At 27.2% G+C, this 22,957-nt stretch overlaps 1 protein-coding gene across 1 annotated transcript in view; it reads left to right on the top strand.

Annotated features, from left to right (window-relative positions):
- LOC117167135 (NACHT domain- and WD repeat-containing protein 1) overlaps nt 1-22,957 on the top strand; it is an 898,576-nt gene that overhangs the window by 64,443 nt on the left and 811,176 nt on the right. Inside the window, exon 2 of the mRNA XM_033351831.1 lies at nt 365-420. The gene's annotated coding sequence lies outside the window, so the exon portion shown is untranslated. The remainder of the gene's footprint in view (nt 1-364; nt 421-22,957) is intronic.

Genomic DNA, 22,957 nt, shown 5'->3' with positions numbered 1-22,957 from the left:
GATAAAAAAAAATACGTGTCTCTTATTTTTCGATGTATTACAACATATTGCAGTTTCATCAAAATCGGTGAGGGACACCTGGGATAGTTTCCTTGTGAGTTGCGTGACGAAAAATTTCAGTTACAGTACAAGTCTGATAACTTGCCAACTTCCGGGCTGTAAAGGCGGAAAATTCCAAGAATTGTGGAATTATCGGATGTCCCCTCTAGTAGCACGATATTAAGTGCGCGCATGCGTAAATCATGGGCGCAAATCATTAGCAAAATAGCACACGTAGTGGGAGAACCACAATTAGTGTGCGTGCCGTACGTTATAATAATCGTAAAATGTATACTAAATATTTCGGTTTTTGTTGTTGTTTTAGGGTAGTACTTGGACTCAAGAATGTGATTTACACGACATCAACTCACCGATAATAAGGTAAGTGTACTTATAATGATATATGTTATGTTACACCTAAAAATCATATTGTTCACTTCGAAGCGTAAAAAAAGTTTCCGTGAATGCTTAACACTTTAGCCTACACGATTGATTCAATTTGGAAAATTTTCCTTAATTTTAAGATTTGGAAATTGTGAAAATATTTCTATGTTTGGATTTTTCATAGAAACATATTTATTTTTCGATTTAACAATAAAATGAACACTTTTTTTAACCTTGCAAAAGTACCATTTTTCAAACAGATTTGTTTCAGATTTATCAAGCCAGATCTTGTATCTGTGCTAAAACTATTTAGACATAATTTCTAAAGGCTTAGAATAATAAAAAAATTATTCTGTTATAAAGAAATTAATAAAAAAAAAATATCTTTCAGGATTCTCAATGTTTAGCTCATTCAAATGCAGAGTTTTTGTTTAAAATACGAGAGAAAATAATGTTTCCGTAAAAAATTTAGTTTATTTGTTGAAAAATATGCAAACTGTGCATTTGTTCATACAAATTATTTTAAAAATGATCAAATAACATCTATTTTTAATAAATCGTAATAAAACATTAATTTCTTTCCCATTTTATGTAAAAACTCTAAATTTAAATGAACTAAACATTGCTAATACAGAAAATGAGTTTAGGTTCATTAATTTTTTTATGTCACAATAAACAATTTTTTGAAATTATGCTTATACTGGACATTGATTTTTGTCCAACTGCGCGTTGGTCCTTTAAATTCTATGACAAATAATGTCATTGAATTAATTATTTTGAATTTACATTAAATTTATTTGAATTGTTTGTATTTTAATGAATTCTTTTATCATTCCTAAAATATTTTTAATTCCTTGGTATTCCCTGAATTCTCTAAACTTTAAACCTTTTTTCAATTCTTTCCATTTATCAAAATTCCTTGAATATTCTGAATTCTCCGAATTTCTTGAATTTTCTGAATTCCTTAAATTTCCTGAATGCTCTAAATTCTATGAATTTACTCAAATCTTTGAATATTCGAAGTTTCTCAAATTCCTTGCTTTTTTAATCCTAAGTTTATTAATTTACTGAAATCTCTTATATTTTCCAAATATCCCGAATTTTTTAGATATTAGGAATTCCCTCAAATCTTTAATTATTTAAAATTCCCTAAAATCCCTGAATTCCTTAAGTATTCTAAAATTCCTGAAAATAGTTGGATTAATCCTTATATATCCTGAATTCCTGAAATATTTGGAATCTCCTGGATTTTTCGAATAATCAACATCCCTCCTAAATACTTAAATTCCCTGAATATTTGTAATTTCTAAAATATTCCGAATTCCCTGAAATTATTTAAATTTTCTTTAAATCGCTCAAATGCCTAAATTTTCTGAATTCCTTCGAAATTATAAACTTTTGGAATTTTTTGAGTTCCTAGCTATTGAATTCTCTGAAATCCTTGAATTATCCGAAAGCCTCGTTTTTCTAAATTCCCTCAAATCCCTGGACATACTGGTTGCCCTGTATTTTTACGTATTCTGAATTCGTGAAATTTCTTGAAGTTTTTAAATTTCTTAAAGTCTTTAAATTTCCTAAATTTTCGAAATTTATTAAATAATTATTTCTCTGAATTCCTTAAAATCTTACAATTTGAATTTTTTGTATTTCTTGAATTTTTCAAATCCCTCAAATATTGTGTATTCTTCGAATTTTCTGAATTATTTGAATTTCCTATGTTCCTCGAATTGTGAAAATTCCTTTAATTTTGTAAAGTTCTTGAATATTCTAATTTTCTTGAATTTTCTAAATTTTCTGAATTCCTCGAATTGTCTAAATTCCTCGAATTTTCTAAATTTCTTAAATTTTCTGAATCTTCAAAATTCCTAGCATTTACTGTATTCCATGAATTTTCTAAATTCCTCGAGTTTTCTAAATTCCTCAAATTTTATAAATACCTTGAATTTTTCTATATTGTTAGAATTTTCTAAATTTCCTAAAATTGCTAAATTCCTTGAATTTTCTAAATTCCCAGAGTTTTCTAAATTTTTAAAATTTTCTAAATTTTTAAATTTTCCTAAATTCACCAAATTTATAAATTCCTTGAATTTTCCAAATTCCCTGAATTTTCGAAATTTCCAGCATTTTCTAAATTTCCTGAATTCCTTGAATTCCTTAAGTGTTCTAAATTCCTTAAATTTTCTAAAGTTCCTGAACTTTCTAATTTTCTTGAATTTTCTTAATTCCTTCAATTTTCTAAATTCCCTGCATTTTCAAAAATCATCGAATTAACTGTATTCCTTCAGTTTTCTGAATTCCTTGAATTATTGATATTTCTTGAATTTTCGAAATGTCTTGAATTTTCTAAACGCCTTGAATTTGTTTAATCCTTTGATTTTTATCAATTCTCCAAATTTCCAAAATTCCTCAGATTTACTGTATTCCTTGAAATTTCTTGAATTTTCTAAATATCTTGAATTTTCTAAATTTTTAGAATTTTCTGCATTTTTTAAATTTCCTGAATTATCTAAATCCCTTGAATACTTTGAACTATTCAAAAACTCCTACATCCTTGATTTACCTGAATTCCTTAAAATCTTTGAATGTTCTGAATTATTTGAATTCTTTGAAAACTGTGAATTCCAGAAATTCTCTGTCTTCGTTGTATATCTCAGTGTTATATGAAATGTACTTTTTGATTTTAGAAAATATTCTCTCTTATCCTATAAGTCCGAAATTTATTTTGGATTAACGGATGCATATTCGATTCGATTTGAGTTGAAAAGCTGACGTTTGCCAATGGAAATTTCCGGTTGCTTGAAAATTATTGAAATATATTCACTGTCGACCGGCCACGCATGACATCGATTTCTAGAGAATAGTTATTCGTGTAATACTCTTCTTAGTTCTCTAATCCACTTTACTCAGTTAACTCTATATTCTACAATTTATGGACATTTATTAACACTCTCCAAAATAAGAATTTCAATTTACAATATTCAGAATTTTATAAATTCATAGAATTCTCAGAATTCCTTAAATTTTTCAAATCGCTTAAATTTGTCTAATTCCTTCAATTTTTCGAATTCCTTAAAATTTCAAAATACCTTGAATTTTTGGAAATCCCGGAATATCTCTGAATTCCTGGAATTCTTTGAATATTCTGACTTTTTAAATATTCGAAATTCTTGTAACCCTCCGAATTCCCTAAATTCTCCGTATTCTTTAAATTTTCTGAATTCCTTGATTGTTCCGAATTCCTTTATTTCTCCAAAGTACTTCAATTCATTGAAGGCCTTAAATGCTTTCAAATTCCTGAAAATCTCTGAAATCCCCTGATATATCTGAATTACTTAAATGCTTGAAATTCTTTGAACTGCTTGAATATTAAGAACTTTCTAAATTCGATAAATATTCGGAATTTTCTGTATTCTTGGAATTTTTGTAATTCCGCAAATTCCTTAAATATTTTGAATTGATGAAATATAATAAATTCCTGGCATATTCGGAAGTCCTTAGAATTCCCTGAAAAGCTTGATTTGTTTTAATTGCTTGTTTCTTGAATATTTGGAATTCTTTGAATTTCCCGAATTCCCTGAATATTCTGAATGACTAGAACTCTTGGAATGAATAAAAAGCTCTGGTTTCCTTGATATTATCTGAATTCCTTGAACATCTGAATTTTCGGTATTCCTTGAATTATCTGAATTATTTTAATTCCTTGAATTATCTAAATTCCTAAAATTCTTCGAATTCTTAGAATTCGCCAAAATTCCTTGCATCTCAGAATTCCTTGAATTCTCTGAATTACTTAATTTCTCTAATGAGCTTGAATGGTTTTAATTCCTTGGATCCTCTGAATTTCTCGAATTCTCTAAACATCTTGAATTCTCTAAATACTCGATTTTTCTGAATTTATTCAATTCTCTAAATTTGTCGATTTCTCTTTATTTCTTGAATTTTATGAATACTTTGAATTCCTAGAATTCCTCGAGTTCCTGGAATTCTTCGAATGCTCTAAATGCCCGAAAGTCTCTAAACTTCTACAAATCACCTGAAATCCTCGAATATACTGAATTATTTATATATTTAGAATTCCCTTAATTATTAAAAGTATGTGAATTTCTTGATTTCCCTGAAATATTTGAATATTTAAGATTTCTGGAATTTCCGGGATCTGTTTAATTCTAAAAATTTCCAAAATGCTCTGAAATTCTTGAACATTTTGAATTTTTGAAATTATTACAATTTTCTGGATTCTCGGAATTCTTTATAATATATAGTTTGTTTTTTAACATTCTGAGTTCTTAGAATTACTTGAATTTCCTGAATTTCTTAAATATTTTAAATTCCCGGAATTTTCTAATATCTATAGAATTATCAGATTTGTTAAATACCATAAATGTCTCTCAAATTCCTGAAATTATCTGAATTTCCTGAAATATTTGAATGTCCTGAAATGCTTGAATATTTAGAATTTCCTCACTTCTCTGAATTCTGCAAATATCTGAATTTTCGGAATTCTCGAAAATTTCTGAATTCGTTCAATATTCTAATTCTTCAATATTCAGAATTCCCTAGATTCCTGTAATCCTCAAATTCCTTAAATTCTTCGAATTTTTTGAATTCAATGAATTCCCTGAAATTCAAAATTATTGGAATTTTCCGAATTTCTTGAATTTTTCGTATTCCTTGAATTCTCCACAATCCCTGAAAATCTCTGTATTTCCTGAAATTCTTCAATATATTGATTTCTTTCAATATTCGGAATTCCCAGAACTCCTGTAATCCTCCGAATTGATTAAGTTCTCCAAATTCCCTCAATTTTCAAAATTCCATAATTTTTTTCTTTTTCCTTGAATTTTCTGAAATCCCTGAAAATCTTGGAATTCTTGGGATCTTTTCAATATTCTGAAATATTATAAATTCCTAGTATATTCAGACGTCCTTAAAATTCCCTGAAATGCGTGATGATTTAGAAGTCTTTTAATATTCGTAAATCCTGAAACATCATGAATTCTCTGAAGTCCCTAAAATTCTTTAGATTCCTTGAAATCGTTGAATTTTCAGAATTGTATAGATTTGCTGAATTCATTAAATTATCTGTATTACTTAAATTATTTAAATTCTTTAAATTCCTAAAATATATGAATTCTTAGAATCCTCAGAATTCCCAGAATTCTTAGAATTCTTAGAATTTATTGAATTACCCGAATTCTTCGTACTATTGGTATTCCTTGAATTATATGAATTTCTTTAATTCTCTAAATTTCCTAAATCTCTAAATTCCTTGAATTCTCTGCACTACTTAAATTCTCTAGTTTGCTTGAATGATCTGAATTCCTTGGATCCTCTGAATTTCTTGAATTCTCTAAACTTTTTGAATGCTTAATTTTTCTGAATTTCCTAAATTCTCTGAATTTGTCGAATTCTCTTAATTTCTTAAATTGTATGAATTTCTAGAATTACTTGAATTCCTGGAATTTTTCGAATTCTCTAAATGCCCTAAAATCTCTACAATTCTACGAATCCCCTGAAATCCTTTAATGGACTGAATTCTCTAATAGAATAGAATTACTTGACTTTCCTAATTTCCTTAAATACTCTAAATTCCCTGAATTCAGAGAATTGTTTGAAATCTATAGAATCCTTGAATTTCTTGAATTTCAGAAATGTTCTGAAATCTCTCAAATTTTCCGAATTATCTGAATATCCTGAAATCCCTCAAATTCTCCAAATTTTCCGAATATCCTGAAATCCCTAAGTATCAAGAATTATTTAAATATTTAGAATTCCCGGAATTCTCCGAATTATGTAAATATATGACTTTTCGGAATTCTTGAAAATATATGAATTCCTTGTATTTTCCGATATTGGGTTTCGGATTCCCAACCCGCCCGAAATTCTGAACTTTGCGGGTAACTCATGGTAACTTGTCATAAATTATAGAAATGTTTTGTAAATTTAAAAAATTTTCAAAAACCATGACCCTAGAAGCTGATCACTAGTAACACGTATTAATTATTATATGTTATTGATACACAATATTAAAAACGTGATATTTTATCTTTTTTTAACTTTCAAAAATGTTATCTTTAGGCAAAAATTATTCAAGTAAAGAGGTTTTCGCCGTGTAAACTTCCTTTGAACAAAGAAGTACTGCTTTGCATTTACAAAATACTTAAGGCGCTTCTAACGAGTTTCGGTTTCGCTTGATCCACTATAAGCCTAAAAGGGTGAATTGTTGAACGTAATATTGTTACCAAATTATCTAAAGGCAATTATACTTGTTTGAGCAGAGGAATTTTTCCGAAAAATGTTCTAGTTTTTTGTCTTCTTGTAATTGAAGATGGAGTATGTTTTTGCTCCTCAAACCGGCAACATCGGCAGCTCAGCGTACACAGTACTCAGAATATTACTGGTTTCAGGTGTAAAAACTCAATTCATTTTCAATTACAAAACAAAAAGAAATTTCTATTATAAATTGCTAGCACTTATCTAATTGTAAAAGAAAATAGTTATAAACGATAATAATTTGTCTAAACAATTGTTTTTCCAAATTTAATTACATTATTAAGTCATTGCAAGTGAATAATAGACCAATAGTTTTTAAAACATGCGAAAAAACTGTAACTTTCTACTATAAAGCAAAAAAATTCTTATTAACAATAATAATAAATTGTTGAAAAAAATTGTTGTTGACTTAAAATAATTATTACTTCACAGCAATTTCTCGCAATATTTGAAAGGGTTATTATTAACAACAATAAATTGTGCATGCAATAAAATATTAACTCGATCTTTTTGAAAATTGGACAAAAAATATAAAATTTTTGAAAAAACTGCGACCTTTCTCTCTATTCCGAAAGACCATTCCTAAAAACAATAATAAATTATTTAAACAATTTGTGTAAACGTCTTATTAGGAGTATGGATATTTCATATTTAGCGCCAAAAATTCGCAGAACCTATTTTTTCACTTGCGAGGTTTCTTTGGGATTGTATAAGACAGACTTATGGGGTTGATATTTAAAAAGGAATATTTTATTCGTATTCTATGTCTAATTGTTGAAAACCACAAGAGAAAAGTAAGTTCCATTCTTGCTTAGAGGTGCTAAGAATTATTCTAAAGAAAAATTTTTCTAATGAATAATGAAGTTATTAAAAAATTTGTTTAAAGAAGAACTGACCTGGATTAAAAAAAAAATAACTAAGATATTTGTAATCAGAAGACTTTTTTTAAACTTTAATTCTCAAACTACAATAAAAAAACGAATTTTTAACCAAATATTTTCATTTTCTACTAAAGAGAGAAAGTTTTGACTAAAATGATGAATAGACAAAAAAATCTGGATATTTAAAAAAAATAGTTCTACTTTCTAAGAAGCAGTTAAAGTTTAATTTAAAAAATGTTAACTAAAATTATGAATTTTTAAGAATAATTAAATTCATTTTTAACAAAAGAGTTTAACATTCAACCAAGTAGATGAATTTTTAACCAGAAAAATGATTTATTAAATAAGAAGTTTATAATTTTCAACGCAAAAAAAAGATTTCTTAAAAAAATGCGCGAACTTGCAACCAAATGGTTTAATTTTTAACTAGAAAAGATCATTTTGAAAATAAAAATATCAATTTATGAAACAAAAATGGAATACTCAGATTTTCAATTTAAAAATTAATTCTCACAAAAAAAAAACACGGCAGCCAACTATGTTAATAATGGATTTTCAACCAAGAAACATAAAATATTCAACAAAATAGTTACATTTTTAACTAAAGTGATAAATATTTAATTGAAAAAATTAATTTTCAATGAAAAGTGTACTGTTTGTTATTTCCACTAAAAAATATATTTCTCTTGAATTAAAAACAGTTGAATCAAACCAAAAAAGACAAGTTTTTTACAAAACTTTGAGGTTTTCACCAAAAACGATACATTTTCTGGTAAAAAGGGAGAACCTACATTTGTAGTGAAAAAAGTTGATTAAAAAAAGAGAAAAACGATTTTTCAACAAAATAGTTGAACTTTTAACCAAAGAAATAATTTTTTTATTGATATGATAAATCTTCAACTAAAAACATGAAGTTTTAGCCAAATAGTTATTTTTTCAACCAAATTTCGAATTTTGAAAGGAATTTTTAATCTAGTAGTAAAATTTGCAACAAAAAAGGGAATAAGTCACAAAGAAGTTAAACTCTTAGTTAAAATATTAATTTACAAAAGCAAGATTTTCAGCCAGATAGTTGAATTGTGAACAAAGAAAGGGTTTTCAACTAAAACCATTGATCATGAATCAAGAAAATAAATTTTCAAGAAATCAGTTCCATTTTTATTTAATTATTTGAACTTTAAACCAAAAATTTTTTTCAGTCGCTATTCACGAATAGCGAAAGTTTTTAAAATCTAATCATATTTATATATCAGAAACAAATCTTGGGACCAAAGCAAAATTGACATGATAAGGTTGATAATGAATGAATATGTTTTAAAGAATTGCTTAAACAAAAACTGACCGGAATTAAAAAAAAAAGCAGCAACAAGATAATCGTAATCAGTTCACTCTTTCTGACCTATTGAGCAAATGGTATCTCGGGGGCGTATTAGTGCATACAGATGTGTTAATGGCGACTCGATTATTTGATGAAATATTTCTTTCAGTAAAAAAATTATTTTTGAAAAAAAACGAATTTTCAATAAAATAGTTAATATTAGGAACAAATACTGAGACCAAAGTTAAATTGATAGAATGATTCGAGCAAAAACTGATTCAAATACCCCGTAGACTCAAGATGTAAAGAGAAGATAAAATAGAAATAGAAAAGGAACCATTTGTCCACTTTTGCACAAATGGTATCTCTGGGACGTATTAGTGCATACTGAAGTGTTAATGGCTGCTCGATTATTTAAAGAAATTATTTGGACTTTATGGTCTATAGTAAAATACAGCTACATTTTCATATTATTGCAGCATAGTAAGTTATATTTAAACAATCTAAGTTTTTGTTTTCGAAATAATGTCAATAATGAATGAAAATTTAAAAAAATTGTTGAAACAAAAGCTAAACAGAATTTGAAAAAAAACCAAGATCATCTTGATCAGTTCACTTTTTCTGACCTTTTGAACATAAGGTATGTCGGGGACGTATTAGTGCATACATACGTGTTAATGGCTACCCGATTAAATGAAGAAATATTTATTTGGCATTTGTGGTCTATGGTTAAATACAGCTATGTTTCCATGTTATTGCAGCGTAATAAATTATATATACACCAAGAAATATGTTGATTTTTATTTTTAAAAAAGTTGAATCAAACCAAAAAAAAAGAGTTTTCAACAAAGAATGTGAATTCTCAGCTAAAAAAGATACATTTTATAGGGCAAATAGAATAGCTACATTTTCAGTAAAAAATTATTATTATTTTCAACAACTAAAAAAAAAGGATTTTCAACAACAACAAGACAATAATTTCTTAAAGAAATAGTTAATATTAAGGAAAGTTTCTGGGACTAAAGTAAAATTGACAGGCTGATTCGAACAAAAACTGATTCAAATAACCCGTAAACTAGAGATATAAAGAGAAGCTCAAATAGAATGATAAAATAAACCATTTGTGCTAAGTTTTAGTTTTCAACATTAATTTGATAATAAGTGAAAATTAAAAGAGAATTACTTAAACTAAATCTGACTAGAATTAAAAAAAAGATATTCGTAATCAGGGGACTTTTGCTGGGCTTTTGAACAAATGGTATCTCAAGGACGTATTACTGCATAGAGAAGTGTCGATTATTGGAAGAAATATTCCTTGGCAATTATGGTATATGTTTTAAAATAGTTATTTTCTTAATTTGCTGTAATGTAGCAGCTGATATTTCTGATAAAAAATGTTAACTTTTAATCAATAACAGTTGAATCCAAAAAAAAAAGAAATCAACAAAGATCGTGAATTTTTAACTACAAAGATAATTTTTTAGAAAAAATAGAATGGATACATTTTTAGTAAAATAAAATTATTTTTAACAAAAAAGAAGAATTTTTTACAAAATAGTTAATAAAAGAAACAAATCCTGGGGCCAAAGTAAAATTGACAGAATGATTCGAGCAAAAACTGATTCAAATACTTCGTAAACTCTATATGTAAAGAGAAGCTCAAATAAAACTAAAAAATGAACCATTTGTGCTAAGTTTTTGATTTAAAAATTAATCTGATAATAAGTGAAAATAAAGAAATATCTAAACAAAGACTGACCAGAATTTGAAAAAAATAACAAGATATTCGTAATTAGGGGACTTTTTCTGATCAATTGAACAAATGGTATCTCCGGGACGTATTGGTGCATACAAAAGTGTTAATGGCGTCTCGATAATTTGAAGAAATATTTCTTTGGCATTTATGGACTATGGTTAAAAGTAGCTATTTTCTCAATTTGTTGCAGTGTAGTAGTTGATATTTCTGATTAAAAATATGTTAATTTATAATAAAACACAGTTGAATCAAACCAAAAAAGGCAAATTTTCAACAAAGGTCATGAATTTTCAACTTCAAAAGATAAATTTTATAGAAAAAATACAATAGATAAATCTTCAGTAAAAAAAATTATTTAAAAAAACGAATTTAAACAAAATAGTTAATATTAGGAACAAATGCTGAGACCAAAGTAAAGTTGACAGAATGATTCGAACAAAAACTGATTCTGATACCCCGTAAACTCTAGATATAAAGAGAAGCTCAAACAGAACAAAAAAATGAATCCTTTGTGCTAAGTTTTAGATTTAAAAATTAATTTGATAATAAGTGAAAATAAAAAAAAAATTTAAAGAAAAACTGACTAGAAATTAAAAAAAACATTCATAACCAGGGGACTTCTTGCTGACCAATTGAACAAATGGTATCTCGGGGACGTATAAGTGCATACAGAAGTTTGAGCATACAGAAGTTTGTGCTTAGTGCATATCGTTTCTGCTAAGTTTTGGTTTTTAAAATCAATTTAAAAAAATTAAATAGATAAATTTTCTGTAAAAAAAACTCTTTGAAAAAAAAAACTTTCGAGGGTCGCCGTTTTTCTGTGCTATAAGGATTATTCCGTCGCGGCCTTGTTAGTTCTTTAATCCGCTTTACTCAATTAAAATTGGATTGAGTGTAAAATAATCCTTTTTGTCTCTACGTTCTGGAAACTAGCATAATCTATGAGGACCAGATCTATCGAGTGAAATACGTGATAACCCTGTTAATATAGGTATTAATTTTAATGTTATAATATTCTGGGGTAAACCGTGAACTGTTTACAAGTATGTGTGTCTGTGAAACTATAATACCGACTATCAAGGAAATTAATTTTCATTTATGCTATAATCGTTTATCGACTTTTGCATAAAACCGAGTCGTGGGCCGCTTCAATTTACAAATTTAAATTGCTGCTTCTGTTCAAAATAGCATCATTGATTAAATTCACAGCAAATCCCCGAGATATTATTTATTTGAAGTTGGATGAAAACACTTCAAACAATTAAAAACTACAATCATCCGACGACAGATACTTTTGATCACGAGTCGGATAAAAATTACCCGATGTTGGATAATTGTGGTTTTAAATTTTTTGCAGTGTGCTTATCCATGTTTATCAATGACAAATTTGGTTAAATTGTTGTTTAACTTAAAAAATAAATTTTTTTTATTTTATCTATTTGCTCACTCCCGTTAATTGATATTTTCTTGCAAAGAAAGTTAAATTAGTCAAACTTCCGCTGAATATCAATTTGAATTGCAAATGCTGTTCCTTCGTTTGTTTAATTTTGTAAATAAATTAATAAATATAACAATTGTCTGCCACATTTTTTCAGTTAGAATGTTTTCTGACACTAATTTTATTATTTAAATGTGTAAAATTACGGTTTAATCGCAATTTAACACTAAAAACAATAATACTTATCAGTTTAAACTAGTTTTATAAACAATTTACTTATTTGGTATTTAAATTTATAATAAAGTTTCTTTTCACCGGAATTAATTTACTTCTGTCTAAAGAGTCGATTTTTTATATAATACACTGCCATTCAAAAACACTTGTCATTTTTATAAATAAATTCATCTATAATATAATTACTGGTTTGAAATTTTCTATAATTCTGTTAGTTATGTATACAAATATGGCAAATTGAGAAATAAGTGTGGAAATAATAGTTATAAATTTTCGTTTATAATATTGTTTATAACAATCACAGATGTTAATATTTATTCAATATTGTTAGTTTATTATCACAATTAAGGTCACATCAACAATAATTTAAAAAAATCATTTCTCTTTCTACAAGGAAATAGCAGGTTTAAAGATTTGTTTATAGAATTGTTATAAAAAATTATGCAAATTACTACTTTATGCCTTTTATTTCGTTTTAAAGTCACTAAAGTCACGGTCAAATAATAAAAATGCAAAAATATCTTTTTTCTATATAAAAATGATGCTTAAAAATTGTTTATAATAATCACATATAATAATTTGTAATTATTATTGTTAGCTAAATATTACAATTAAACTAATAGCAACAGTAATCAAGGAAAAAATTTTTTTTTTCCACCAGGCAAGGACAGATTGAAATATTTCTTATATAATTGTTATTAATAATTACGAAAATTATTATTTAATGGGTAATATTCAGTTTCTTAATTACTTATCACTTTTATCGGATAATTTTAGTGCAAAAATAACTTTTAAAATCTATAAATGAAACATTTAAGTTTCTGTTTATAAAAATTATATAAATACATTTTTAAATATATTAACATTTTTAACTATTTATAAAAAATGGTAATTTTAACAGTAATTAAAAAAAATATTTTTTTCTACAGGGAAACGACCGATTGAGACACTCGTTAATTGTAATTGTTGTTAACAAGAAATTTGCACTTATCTTAATTTCCTATTACAGATTAATATTCCTATTAACAATTTCATCAGTTAGAGTGAATATTTTGTTTCTTTTTGAAATAAGACGCACTTCCGAATGCACTTAATAAAAAAAATTCTCATGATCGATGCCAGCAACTTTGGCACGATCCTGAAACACCCGGTCTCGGATTTTAATTTACGTGTTTGTTTATGTTGTAATCGCGAAAGAAAACATCTGTTTCGATATTTACTTTCCCCGAAGACTTATTAGGTTTAAGGAATTTCTTTTATTAAATAATTTATTTTTGAAAAATTATTACAAATTATTGAGTAATTATTGAAGAATTATTAAGTTAACTGAAAATTATAAAAACTGAATAATAATTAATTTTATTGTTAATTTGATCATTTGAGACGACTGAAAAATGCCGAAAAATAAAATTCCTAGGTTGGAAAATTTTCAAATAATAAAATTCTCAAATAATAAAATTTCGAAATAATAAAACTCCCGAGTTGCAAAATTCCAGCATTAGAAAATTCTATACTAATAAAATTCTCGAATAATATAATTTCCGAATTGTAACATGCCATGAATAATAAAATTTCCGAAATGGAAAATTCTCTTATAATAAGATTATCGAATAATAAGACTCCTGAATTGAAAAATTCCCGAATAATAGAATTCTACAATTGGAAAATTCTCTAATAATGAAATTCTCGAATGATAAAATTCCCGAATTCTAAAAAATTCTCGAACAATTGAATTTCCGAATTCAAAAACTTCTGATTAATAAAATTTCCAAAATGGAAAATTTCCGAGTAATAAAATTTTCGAATAATAAGATTCCCAAATTGAAAAATTCCCGAATCATTAAATACACGAATTGGAAAATTCCCAAATACTAAAATTTCCGAATAATAAAACCCCCGAATCGGAAAATTCCTTATTTGGAAAATTCCATAATTATAAATTTCCCGAATTGAAAAATTGTCGAATTGGAAAATTCGCGAATAATAAATTCAAAAATTGGAAAATTGTCAAATAATAAGATTTCCAAATAATAAAATTCCCGGATTTAAAAATATCCGAATAATAATATTTACGAATCTGAACAGTCCCGAATTATAATATTTTCGAATTCGAACATTCTCGAATAATAAAATTTCCCAATGATAAAATTCCAAAATTAGAAAATTCCTGAATTGAGAAATTCCCCTATAACAATATTTTTGAATAAAATTTCCGAATAATGAACTCTCGAATTGCAAAATTCGCCTTTAATAAAATCCTCGAATAACAAGATTTCCGAAATTTCCGAATAATTAAATTTCCGGGTTAAAAAATTCCCAAATGATCAAATTTCCGAATTATAAAATTCCCGAATCGGAAAATTTCTGAAAAGTAAAATTTCCGTATTGAAAAATTATTCAATTACAAAATTTCTGAATAATGAAATTTACGCATTAGGAAATTCCCGAATAAGAAAATTCTTGACAGTTTATAATCAAATTGCAAATTTCCCAAATAATGAAATTCCTGGCAGAAAATTCCCGAATTTCATTATTTAGGAATTTTGTAATTCGGGAATTTCATTATTCAGGAATTTTCAATTAGGGAATTTTAGGGTTGGGAATTTTATTTTTCGGAAGTTTTCGTCGTCTCGGTAATTCGATAATTTAATTGAAAACTTAACAAATAATTGTAAAACACACATGTGCAGATTAAGGTAGTTGCATCTAAAATCAGGTTTCTAGAAAACAAAGTTTCCTACGATTTTAATCATTGAGTTTTAAAGAATCATAATTACTTATGACACAAAAAATTATTTTAAATGAACAACGTTTAAAAATGAAAAAAAATAATAATTAATTTTTTTTTAATGGTTGAAATTTATAAATCGTGGCTTATTTTTACGGAGAAAACGTTCGAGTGTCGAATGTTTGAGGAAACAATTCACATTTAAACAAAAAATAAAGAATTTCTAACAAGAAAGTTGATTCTTGATTAAGAAAAGTGAAATTTTCAATGAAATGGTTCAATTTTTAATAAAAACTGTAATCGTTAAATTTCCTGTTCAAAAAATCGTTACTTTGGTGAAGAAACAAATTTCTAAATAATTAAATTCAAGTCAAAGGCGATTTTTTAACAGAATAGTTGAATCTTCTACCAAAATTATGAATTTGCAAATATTTAAGCCATAAAGGAAACATTTTCTACCAAAAATGGCTGCATGTTAAAAAAACAACGTTCTTTTGAAATGTTTTGGATTTTTTAAAAAATTTTCTTCACGAATTTATTTTCCATAATAAAAATAATAAATCAATTGAAATCATCCTAGAAATCTGAGAAATTTTTGTTCATGCTTCTAAACATTTTCAAAACTGTTAAAGAGGTTTTAAATTATTTAAATTTTTTTCGAAAGCTTGTGCATATATTCTCAAATGATTCCTTATCAAATTTAAAAATGTATTTAAAAATAAAAAAAATTGCCCTAAATTCTTCCAAATTGTTTTATTTATTTTTATAAACATTTTGGAATGTTTCATAATCTCTTTTCATTTTCTTAAAAATTATTTCTTTCTAATAAAAAATTATTTGAAATTGTCCAAGGAATCAAAGAAATTTTGTTTATAGTCTTGACATCTTTCAAAATTCTGAAAAAGATTTTAGATTTTTCATTCGAAATTTTCAAAAATCTATATTTTTTTTAATTGTTTGAAATTATTTTAAATTATATTTTAAAATGTTCAAAAACTTGTACATATATTTTAAAACAATAATTCGTTTTCTTGATATGTTCTTGGTGGAAAATGTACCCTTTCAAATTGAAATTTAACTATTTTGTTACAAATTTTACCTGCTTGGTTCAATTAAACTGGTTTTGATTGAAAACTAAAATCATTTTGCCCCAAAATATCAACTTTGATATATTTCCTCGAGAATTTATCTTTTTTTATTAAATTCAGTTGGCTGAAAATTCGTTTTTTTTTCTAAAAATTGGATGATTACATTTATTATTCACAAAATATATTTTTTAGTTGGACATTAACGAGAAGAATAACATTTTTTAAATAATAAAAAGTATAAAAATTATTTAAACATTGTTTGGTATTGAAAATCATACAAATTATCATTAAAAATATTTTAATTCTTGTACCTAAAGATTATTTTGGTAAGATGAATATGAACAATCATTAAATCAATTATCTTACAAATTTTTATTTAGATTCATACAGTGTGGCTTATTCATAATGAGAGGTTCGTGGAAGCAGATTTTTTAAAAACAAAACTGATTTTTATTGATACAATGTCATATCTCCCAAGGCTTTAGTTTTGCAAGATTATCAAATATTAAAGTTCTTTGCATGTATGAATACAGAGTAAACTAAACCGAGTACGAACTGTTAGGACCTGAAAAAGCCGGGCACTCATTTCTAAGTTAAATCTGGAAATGTTGCTCTGAACATTTTAAATATAAACAGAGACAGAAAGATTATTCATTTATAGCAAAAAAAAAATCAAATTAAAGTGGGAGATAAAGAAATAAAAACTGATTTTGAAGGAAAACAGAAATTATTTTGGAAACGGGTTGAAAAGATTACGAAATAAAGTAGTAGTACAGACATGGGCGGAATTAAAAATGCAATTTCAGTTCTAATTTGAAATCAAAACAAATTCATTAGTATATTTTTTTCTAACAAGACAGATATTTTTTGATAAAACTTAATCTCTGCGAACCGTTAGGACACAAGTTTAATTTAGAAGCATAGAATTTTCAACTTTTTGAATATGAAAAAAATATATTTCGGGGATGCGAATCGGCTACTTTTGAAGATTTAGTCTCTTGTAAAGTAAAGGTTTCGATAGTTGAAGTATTCGGAAAGGTATCGTTGGAAAAAATACATCTATTAAAACCTGTGTTCATAATGTGACAATAAGAGATTTGTACCCAGGGATATTCTTTTCTGGCAAAACAAAAATAAGTTGACGCAACGTTATCTTTCTGACAATCTGTGAGTACCGAAGCTTAATTTGAAAACATTGAATTTTTTACTTTTTGAGTATATAAAAAGATATTTCGGGGACGCAAGTCGGCTACTTTTAAAGCAGCTAGAAAAGTTCTATCTCTTCCTATTTCTTTACATTCATTAGGGGAACAATACTACGGAATATCATTTTAAGAATTATTTCAGAGTGTGTGGTACTGCGGTTGTAGCAAAAATAGCTTGAGGATGCATGATGGAATGATGAAATCATTAGCAAAAAGGAGTAGAGCAGGCTATAAAATAATTATAAGGATAATAATCGGAAAGCAAAATAAATAGTAAAAGAAAACAGAGATAAAAACAAAGTGAAAGATAAAAAAATGCAAAATGGTTTTGAAGGAAATCAGACATTTTTTTGGAAATGGGTTAAAACGGTCAGGAAAGGAAGAGGTAGTACAGAGTTATTCGGAATTAACAATATCTAAGCAAGTTAATTTCATACTTGATTTGAACTTAAAACAAGTCTAACAATATCTTGTAAAGGAGATGTCTAGATACATAAAGTGTCGGTAGAGATAACGCCATAAAAAATACATCTATTCAAAACTGTGTTCATAATATGATAATAAAAGATTCGTACTCAGGTATATTATTTTCTGGCAAAAGAAATTTTTGTTGATACAACGTTATTTCGGACGAACTGATAGGACCCAAGTTTAATTTAAGAACATTGAATTTATAACTTTTTGAACAGAAAAAAAGATACTTCGGGGATGCAGATTGAATACCTTAAGAAAAAGATAGAAAAATTATATCTCCTTACTTTCAGCAAGTGAACAATAGTATAGGACATTATCTTTAAGAATGCTTCTTAATTGTATGGTACTACAGTTGTAGCAAAAATAACTTGGGGACGCATGGGGAAATGATGAAATCATTAGCAATGAGGAAAATATGAGACTAGGAAATAGCTTTAAAGATAAAAACAAAAATCAAAAGTAACAAGCAAAGAAAACAAAGATAAAGTTATGGTTGGAGATTAAGAAATACAAAATTATTTTAAAGAAAATAAGGGACTCATACCCAGGAATATTATTTCTTAACAAAAAATGATGTTCACACAACTCTATCTCGCTGTAAAACTGTACAGATCCAATTTTCATTTGAAAACATTGAATTTTAACTTTTTGAGTATAAAAAAAGATATCTCGGAGATGCAGATTGGAAACTTTTCGAAAAGATATAAAAGTTCTAGTTACTTCGAGCAGGAGAACAATAATACGAGATATTATCTTCAAGAATGCTTCTCAAATGTGTGGTACTGCGGTTGTAGTAAAAATAACTTGGGGAAGTATGGTGAAATAATGAAATGATTAGCAATTAGGAGAAAATTAGACTATATAATGGAGGTGTCCTAACGATAGAATATCAACACACGCGGTCGAAGGAGATAGAACTTTCATGATTTGATGGAGCGAGTGAGCACGGTTTAGTTTTGGCCAAGTTCTTGCTTAATCTTGCTCAATTATGCGAGCAAGATTTTCTAGTGCTAACTTCTCGGTAATGATTATAAGGATAAGATTAGACAATCAAAATGAATAGTAAAAGAACACAAAGATAAAATAAAAGTGTAAAATAAGAAAATGCAAAATGATTTTGAAGAAAATCAGAAATTATTTTGTAAATGGGTTAAAAAGATCAGGAAAGGAAGTGGTAGTGCAGACAAAGTGGGAATTAAAAATACTTAACAAAATACAAATACCTATTCAGACTATGATAATGAGAGATTCGCACCGAGGGTAATGCTTTTCTAAAAAAAAATCTTTGTTAATGCAAAGTTATCTCGAATGAACTGATAGGGCCTAAGTTTAATGTGAAAACATTGAATTTATAACTTTTTAAATACAAAGAAGATATTTCGGAGATGCAGATTGGATAGTTTTGGGAGAGATGGAAAAGTTATATATCTTTACTTTCAGCAGGGAAACAATAGTAAGGGATATCTTCATAGATGCTTTTAAAGCATAAATAAAAATTAACTTGGGGATGCATGGTGGAATGATGAAATCAATAGCAATGATGAGAATATTAGGCCATAAAATGATTGTAAAGATAGGAATTTTAAATATTAAAAAAGATAAAAGTTATATCTCTTTCTATCCCCTTACTTCAAATAGGGTAAAAATACTACGGAAGATCATCTTCTAGCAAGCTTCTAAAATGTGTGGTACTGCGGTTGAAACAAGATTAAATAACTTTTGGATGTTTTGTGGAATGATGAAATTATTAGCAATAAGCAGAAGATTAGACTAGTAAAGTACTCAGGGATATTCTTTTCTAACAAAACAGACATTTGTCGATATAACGTTATCTCCGACGAACTGTTAGGACCCAAATTTAATTTGAAAACATTGAATTTATAACTTTTTGAACATAAAAAAAGATATTTCGGGGATGCAAGTTGGCTACTTTTGAAGAGATAGAAAAGTTCGATCTCTTTCTGACTCTTTACTTCTTGCAGGGTAATAATACTAGGGGATATTATCTTTAAGAGTGCTTCTAAAGTAGCTAGAAAATACTTGTAAAGACAAGGATAAATAATCGAAAGTAGCAGTCAAAGAAAACAGACAATGTCAAACTGGAATATAAAGAAATGCAAAATGATATTGAAGGCAATCAGAAATTATTTTGCAAATGGGGTGAAAAGATCAGGAAAGGAGGTAGTAGTACAGACTTATTTGAACTTAAAAATACCAAAGGAAAATCAATTTCAATTTGAAATAAAACAAAATTCAGCAATCTCTTTTAAGCACTTTTACAAAATAATTCTTCTCGCAGATCTAACCATAAGAGGTGAAAATAAATACAAAGTGGGCTACTGTGGATAGCTTTTTATTAATTTCTTTTTCCATATTTCCATTCAACACCTCTCGTGTGCAGATATTACATAGAAGAATCTAAAGATACAATGTGCAAGATCGAAAAATCGAAAGATTGATTTCAAAGATTTTCATCTACGGATGACAACTATTGCTCCAGTTTTACTCTTTTGTTTCTTGGATTTGGTTGGAATTGTCGATTTTCATAAAGACAAGTTATTTCTCTCTCCACCATTAGTTCAGCTACTACAGTATCTCCTGGGGGTTTTGTAACGCGGTGTAAAGTTCCATCTTTTAGTGCAGCATACAATCCAAAATAATTATAAAAAGGATCTAATATTCCAAGGATGTACTTATCCTCAACTGATATTAATACGCGGAAATTTTCGGTTGTTGATACTGGGATGAATTCAGTGTGATCGTCTTTCATTTTATAAAAGCCAAAAGGGAGGTTGAGATTATTATATACTAGCGTAGCCCCTCGTTTATGATAAACATAAGCTTTTACGATGTCTTCATAAGGTCCATCATGAAAGTATTTGCCATTGTGGGGTATGACATGAAGTCGTTGGGCAGAAGAAGATCGGGTGATAAAAGTAGGCTGTGGGATTAGAGGAAGATGTGGGATAAAACTAGGTGGTGGGATAAAAGTAGGTGCGATAAAAGTAGGATGTTGGTTAAAAGCAGGATGTTGGTTGAAACTATGATCTTGGTTCAAAGTAGGATGTTGATTTAAAACAGGATCTTGGTTTAAAGTAGAATGTGCGTCAGAAGGAGAAGGTACGTTGAAAGTATCATGTACGTAGGACAAAGTTCTTCTAGAATGCTTTACGCCAGGAGGAAGAACGCCAGATGTAGAATATGGGTCTTTAGTGTATAGGAGATAATTGTGATATTTTTTATATGGATTATCGTCCGCCTGTGAACACTCTGCTAGAAGAAGAAAAACAGCGCAATTTTAATTTTGTAATAAACATAAAGTATTGTTTTCACAACAATATATTTACCAGTAGAATTAAGAAAAATAAACAAGGTCGTGACCAGAGGATAAAGAATCTTCATTTTTCTAAACTAAAGAAACAACTAAATAATAAAGAATTTTATCAACAATATAACTGATAAATATGCGGAAGATTTCAGTATATATACTGGTGGTCGATTATGTACATAATTTCACATTCTACATTTTATAGATGTGAAAAATAAGTATTGAAATGTGAAATCACTCTTAAATTCTATCCCTTGTAATCTTCATCTAGTGCCGGTTTCGTGCAACTCAGGGTCTTCTTCTTCTTGTTAGAAGCGTCATCAAATCCGAAGGTAAACAAACAGAACCTTGTAGACGCGGAATTGCGCAACTCGATTGTGCTCACAACGCCCCCCCCCCTCTCTCGACCGCTTAGACCCCCGCATTCAGAAATGCTTCTGTCGAAATTTCCAGGAAGCTGGTATATCAAGGTCCGCTATATTAAGGTTCCAGTGAAATTTGATCACCCATTTCACTTTTTTATCTGAGGAAACTCAAATAATGTATGTTTAATTTAAAAGGTGGTTAATCTCATTATTGTCTCAGTTGTGAAACCTAGAAATAAAGCCAAGTACCAATAGTATAAAATTTACATACAAAAGTGATTTTGAATACAATCAATTATTTCCATCGATTAGGTTGATTTTTTTTAGGTTTTTTTTATTTGTTGAAAATTCTTCTTTTTTGGTAGAAAATTTATCATCTCCGTTGAAAATTTAATCATTTATCGTCAGAAATAAAACTGATTGAAAATAATTCTATTATGTTTTTATGATTAAATATTCAATTATTTTGTCAAAAATTCACCTTTTTCTATAGAATATTATTACTCTTGGTTAAAAAATAAACTTTTTGGTTGAAAATTCAAATTTCTTGTTGATTGTTGAACTCTTTACTTAAAATTTTTTTGTTTTTGTTACATACTCATAATTTTAGTTGAAAATTTATATCTTTGGTCGAAAATTGATCTATTTTTACAAAAATTCGTTTTATTTTTGGTTGAAAGTTCTTTTTTTTAACTGAAAAATATTTTATATTATTTTGTGGAAAATTCATCTTTTTTATTTGAAAATTTAATTATTTTATTGAAAATTCATAATTTTAGTTAAAAATTTAACTCTATAGTTGAAAATTCAACTATGCCTTCTTAATCTTTAATTTTATTTTTCGATTCAGCTATATTTTTAATAAAAAATTAACAATTTTTTTAAAAATATTAACTATTGCCTTTTCATTCAGAATTAATTTTTTTGGTTGAAAAACTAACCTTATAGTTATAAACTCATATTTTAAAATTTTAATTAAACATTTTTGTATCTGAAAATTTGGGCATTCCATTTTTTGTCGAAAATTCTTCCAGTATAAGTTGAAAATTCATCATTTTTATGAGTATTCAACTATTCTACTGAAAATTTGTCCGTTTTGTTTGAATTCGCTGTTTTTTATTAAAAATAAAAATCTTTTTTTGTCGAAATAGCAACTGCTTGGTTAAAAGTTGCACTATTGTATTTTTTGTTGTTGAAAATTGAACTATTTGTAGAAAATTCGTCATTTTAACAATTTGTTGAAAATTTATGTATATTGTTAAAAATGATTTTTTTTACTAAAACATTAGTCTGCTCAGTGAAAAATTAACCTTTTCATTTAAAAATTTGACTATTTTTGTTATAAATTTATCCTGTTTAGATAAATTTAACTGTTATGATTAAAAGTAAAATTAATTTTGTTTTAAATATCAACTTTGCCTTTTTTCTCTAAGGAATATTCTTCGT

The sequence above is a fragment of the Belonocnema kinseyi genome, chromosome 1 (genome assembly GCF_010883055.1).
Source record: "Belonocnema kinseyi isolate 2016_QV_RU_SX_M_011 chromosome 1, B_treatae_v1, whole genome shotgun sequence".
NCBI lineage: Eukaryota > Metazoa > Arthropoda > Insecta > Hymenoptera > Cynipidae > Belonocnema > Belonocnema kinseyi.
Note: the sequence above shows the minus strand (reverse complement) of the source record. Positions and strands in the feature narration are given on the sequence as shown.